The 6000-nt window shown below is 44.2% G+C and overlaps 1 protein-coding gene across 1 annotated transcript in view; it reads right to left on the bottom strand.

The window, feature by feature from the left end:
- Window positions 1-5785, bottom strand: part of CCDC57 (coiled-coil domain containing 57) — a 63496-nt gene extending 57711 nt beyond the window's left edge. Inside the window, exon 1 of the mRNA XM_066616462.1 lies at window positions 5749-5785. The gene's annotated coding sequence lies outside the window, so the exon portion shown is untranslated. The remainder of the gene's footprint in view (window positions 1-5748) is intronic.
- Window positions 5786-6000: the final 215 nt, after the last annotated feature.

Here is a 6000-nt window from a genome sequence, read left to right on the forward strand (position 1 = left end):
GAGGCAGAGCACATAGTCAGTGCTCCGGATGTTGGAACAAGATGACATCTGGCAGCCCAATTCTAAGTTGGCTCCTGTCAGCGGGACGGGCACGCACACTGCCAAAAATGTGCCATAAGGCATGTTTTGACCGCACAAAAGCCAGCGCCACCCTCTGCTGACACTGAAGATGCGCCAGCTGACCAGGGTAAATGGTCAGCAGGCATAGGCATAGGCACTGGGCAGCAGGCATAGCACAGAATGCAGGAGGGGGGCAGGAATGACAGAAGAGGCCTCCACCACATCCTAACCCCTATCCCAGGCCCGAAAGACTTACATGGGGCTACTCTGTTCTGTGCCAGAGATTTAGCTGGGACTCAACACCGGGTAAGGGAACATATGTTCCCTTACCTCGAAGAGATCTCTAGCTGCCTAACCAGCAGCTCGGTTAGAACTGGGGTGATTTGTTCTGGCACTGGAAGCAGATCATAACTTCTGTGCCAAAGCAGTAGCAGTTTCCTGTGTAACACAAGACAAGTGTCTTGTGAGTGAGCCAGAGAAGGAGCAGGACCAGTAGGACCAATCATACACATCCTAAGAAACATAAATATGACCATTTTTCTTGTTGTGTCTTTTGCAAGTTACTCTGAAAGATGGATTATTCAGACCTTCTTAGCTGCAGTTACAGTGGTAAAAGCAGTGTCCTGTACAAAGCATGAGAGGCAGAGTTAAACAAGACTTGTATAAGACTTCACTAATACTGACTCTAGATTTGCACTTAATCCTCTACTACCTCTGCTAACTGGGTAAAGTAGTACTTAGGGGGAATATTGGTCCTGGAACCCATAGGGGCAGCAAAATAATGAAACCCCTGCGAAGCATCAGATGCTTCCAGTGTTGCACCTGGGCACATGTGCAAAGGGGTGTGTATGACCCCATTTCATATATGGGCATTAATCCTACTTTAGCTGTGGGATTGGTTGCTGGGAGGGGAGTCACCTGAGTTACCTTGGAAATTAGGTGGACTATTTATAAGTAGGTTGTGGGGAACAGGAGCACATCAACAACAAAGGGTAATGGCTACCAAAACTAGATGACTCACCAGCATTTTTAAGATGCTGAGCATTACAGAAGCCACTGGTATGCCTAAAGGCCCTAAACAGATAAGAATGAGGCAAACAAGTGGGGTGGTGGGATAAACCATGCTGCAGATGAGAATAGCTAGTCATCATTTTTGAAGTGGAGGGGATGGGCACCTTCATGCATGAGATGGCTATCACAAGGCCTTCAAAGATATAAAAGAACCATGCTAAAATCCAAAAAATGGCCAGGCATTGCTTTTAAGGAAAAAGGAACTTTGCTCATGTGCTCCAATTTAAAATACTATGCTTATGTGGGACTATGAGAAAGAGCAATTCAATTTCTAAAATTGACAGACCAGAACTACATTCCACACAACAGACATAATCTTTCTGGAAGTATTCACTGGAAAGGATTTATATATTGTTTATGTATAAATATATATTGCACCTTTAATTGCAGTGAAACTCAAGGCTGTGTACATGGGATTCCTAGGCAGCCACTGACGAGGCCTACCATGCTTAGCTTCATCAAAGTAGCTATATCATGTACCTTCAGATACCGCTGTGGGACCAAGAACAGCATTTCCCCAGAGGCAAACAATTATAGTTTGAGCACTGGGAAAATCTGTATGCGGCTATCAAAAGTGCTACCTGGTGATGTAAATTTTAATTAACTAATAAAGGAGAAAAAATAATAAAATATAATTTGTTTACTCTGCTTCTAAACACATGTGGGTGTGTGCTGGAATTACAAATGTTATCAGTGAAAATATTTCTGATGTAGAAAAAAATGTCAAATCTCTCCTTACAAAGGACAAACATCTTACCATTAATAATAAACAAACCATATACCGTTTTGTTGCCCTTTACTCCCATATACTCCAGCGTGGACAGAGATTATTCTTCCACTAAATGAAACAGAATTTGATGCTAGTGATATACAAAGTAGTATTGCACTGCTTTCGTAAGTGCTTTTTAAAAAAAGCTTCTGACGCATTCCTCATTGGTTAAACTTAGCAATTCAATCTTTAGACAAGACCTTTCCAATGGTCCTAAGAGATCAAAACAGAGATGAATAAGGTTACTGCCTTTCCCCTGCTCTCCTTCTAAAATGGGAATCACCTGTTGCTTATTTGCTATGCCAAGGCTCTGTTTCTTAAAAAGCTTTATGTTCAAGGCAAATCCAACATCCTTTTATTCTTTTAATGTGCTAAATATAGAAACATTAACATATTTTTTATTATACATAGGAGGTCTGGTCTAGAGGGTAGAGCCTCTGTTAGCCTGAAGATAACATTGGAAAGTCGCCAGTTCGAGGCCGAGACCTTGAAGCAGCTGACAAGCCAAGCTGAGTTATTCCATCTGTGCTTTGGTGTGAGCGAAGAAGCGTCTTGGCTGCCCTTCATGTGAGAGATGAAGGAGCTGCTTGTCAGCCTGCGTGGGAGGCAACTGGAGGCCAGAAGTGATACCAGACCAAGAAAGATCCATCTGAAATGTTGTGTGGTTCTTGAAAGAGAGAACCTTTATGTGATTGTAAAAATCCCCTCGAGGGATTTAGAAACAGCCTGCCTATGTAAAACGCCTTGAAAAAAGTCAGAGGAGTAATCTGATGACCAGAAAAGGGGTATATAAATACCCAGTTACTATTATTATTATTATTATTTCAGAAACAGGTAGCCCAGTCCTAACCTGCCCTGATACAGGCAGGCTGGCTAGCCTGCACTGCATCCAGAACAGAGTTGGGGCTGCCCACAGCTGCCCCAACCTGGGGCAGGGGGAATTCATTCCACTTACCCTGGGTAATGCCACAGCAGCCCCAATGGGGCTACTTGGACCTGTACCACCTAAAGAGGTAATGCAGATCAGAGTAGCCCAGAGCTGCACCTGGTTGCCTGGGACTGGGGTTAGGATCCAACACAAGTGCAGGATCCTGGCCCCCTCCCCCCACTCAACCATGACCTGCCCATGGGCCTACAGACCACCCACCCTCCCCCCACCCTGGAATGCCTCCTTCTTGCCCTCCTCCACCCCCCACCCCACCCCACCCCCAGGCCCCTGCACCTGCCTGACTTGGCTGGCATGGGCTTACGTCTGTGCAGACCCCACAGGGCTTGGGCTGGCCTCACAGTGGCGCAAATGTGCTTTACAGCACATTTGCAACACCTCTGGGGTGGCACAAGGGACTTGCACCGGCCCATCTTCTTTTTTGGATTGCACCCTAAATATTACAACTTTTACATCAGCAGTGTGATACAGCTCCAAAAGAACAATATGAAAATCTCACAGATTTGTTCTATTAGGTTACAGTATTTCAATCTGTTTTGAGCAGTATTGACACAATCCATCCAAAGTTAATCGTATCTAAATCTCAGTGAAGTCAATGGAAGAGATTAAGAATGTATGTGTTTAACTCTCCCATTAAAATAAATGGAATTTAATTTATCGTACACTGGCTAGGTCATAGCCTACACTTTTAAAAGGAAAGATTCAGATAACAAAAGTAACACAGGACTGGTCACAAATAGGTAATAATAACCAAGGGCACTGGGCACATTTAACATATATAGGACACTAAATTAAGAAAGGACACCATATCAATTTTCAAAAACTACTTAAAATTAAGAAAGGACACCATAGCAATTTTCAAAAACTACTTGAAAGAACTACAGGTCCAGCCTTGTTATACATGGATTTTTTATACACGGATTTGACTCAACACTAATGGCCTCTGTAAATGAGAAGGAATGTGCTGATCCCTGGAGAAGGGAAAAAATGCACCCCTTTAAAATCACAGTTTAAAAAAATTGCTTTTTACTGTTGCAGAGAGACATGCAAGTGATTACAGGTATAACCTAATTATCCACAGGTTTTTCTAACTCAAAGTTGATGAGAAAAGCCCTTTAAATTAAAGGAAAACAGTCTAATAATGCCAGAGAGGGCAGCTAGCTGACAATCCAGCAATCATTCTCTCTGCAGGCTTCACTCCTCCCTTCCCCAGCATGTGAAAGAAGGCTGAATGTCAGTGATTATCACCTTCTGCATTCTTTCCCCCTTGCTGAGGCTCCTGGTGAAAGGAGGGATTGCTCCCTCCTAGTGAAGCCTAAGTGCCTGGAGAGAGACTGATTGTCTCTGTGTGCATTACAAAGGTCAGCAAGGCTGTTTTTAAATCACTGGAGGAAAGAGATTTTGTTTTTTTAAATTGATTTGCTATAGTGCGTTTTTTTGCCATCCATTTTTTGAGTTCTTGGAAGGAACCTTTGCAAATAATGAGTCTCAACCTGTATATAACTTTTCTTTAAAAAAAAAAAAAAGCATATCCTGAGCTAGTACTTAAGCACAACTTGTAGAAAACCATTTTTAGAACTCCTACATTCCAGATCATGCCGAGAGGTTTTATAGGAACACTATCACTAAATTCTGTTTTTTGCTAGACTTGTCATGTATGGAATTGGGATAACTGAAAACCTCTTATATTATCTACTGGAATGCAACTTATACAGTATGTTGCAATTCATAAAGAATAGCCAAGCACAAAACTTGCCAGAGCCCAATTCTTGAGCATTCATACTAATTACTATGAGAAGGCAGTCATGAATTTATTAGCAAGAAAACAGATGTTTTTCCAACAGCTGCTGCAAAAAGTGTGTGTGTGTATGTTCTATTGCTGTTTATCATCCAGATGACATCACATGCTGATACTGATCCTTTATCTGTTCTGTCTCAAAGTTGTCATAGCCTCTGTCTAACAAAAAATTGTTATTAAAAACTAGGCATTATTAACTAGGGACACTAGGATGGTGTCACTGGTTGCTATATATGTACAAGTGATAGATTAACAAGCACGCTGCATTTGTCAACTGGTTTAAAATCTGGAAAGATAAACATGGGCCTCAAGCATTCACTCATTCGATCTATGGCAGTGCGTTTTTGTTACCAGCAGGGCAATGTGACATTTAAACTACTATCATCCTGTGAAGGGCTGTCTGACATTTAGGATCTCTTTCCAAAAAAAGTCTCCTCCTTTGCTCTCTGTTGTGGTAATGGCTATCTAAGACACAGCAGAAGTCTACAGAGAGAAAGGAAGGCTAGGGAGCCATTTGAGGGAGGGAGGAATTTCAGTTGAGGGGGGCCACATTCTCTGCAAACTTTAAAGCTCACCCTGATTAGCTAGATAGATAGATCATCAACAACATGCAGAAAGAACATTTGTTATGTAATTTTTCTATAATTGTTATAAACATTTTCTAATTTAGAGAAACGGAACACAACTTTTTTGAGCGTTTTGAGTGCGAGTCAGACTGGGCTATTAGGGAAGAAACTGTTGCTGTTGCCCATCTAGCTCCATGTTGCTCAAGGCTGGTCCTCCACCTTTCCACTTCATGTGGTCCACCCACTCAAAGTCCCACTGGAAGGAACTGGGAATGACATCTTTGCCAGTTCCTTCTGGGCTGGGAGGCCAGATGCGACAGGATAAGCACCAGTCTGAGGCTTGGGGTGGCCAGGAGAAGCACGCTTTGGAGCGCTGCCTGCTGAGCCGAGCCGAGCCTCCTACTGCTGTGTGCTGCCCCAGGTCCCTGCTCTCACTGCCAGGCGGAAGGTGTCCACCAGCCACCGCCTCAAGTACCACTGGCTGAGGCTACAGCAGGCTAACACCCCACACCCAGGCTGTTCTGCTGCTGATACGCACGTTCGGCTTCAGAGGTCCACAGACGTCCCCACGAAGGCCCAGCCCAGGCCAGCGTCTCTCCACGACAGCCCCTTCCGTGGCACCAACCTCCCAGCTCACTGCTGCGTTCAAGAAGCGGCTCGCCCACCGCAACTGAGGCCTCGTTTCCATGGAAACCGTCGCCACTGGTGCAACGTGAAGACGCTTCCTCCCGGCACCAGGCGCCTCGGCTCTTCGGGACCGCCCTGAGTTCTCCCCCGGCTGCTCAGGTTC

Source organism: Tiliqua scincoides, chromosome 2, assembly GCF_035046505.1.
Source record: "Tiliqua scincoides isolate rTilSci1 chromosome 2, rTilSci1.hap2, whole genome shotgun sequence".
In the NCBI taxonomy this organism is placed as follows: domain Eukaryota; kingdom Metazoa; phylum Chordata; class Lepidosauria; order Squamata; family Scincidae; genus Tiliqua; species Tiliqua scincoides.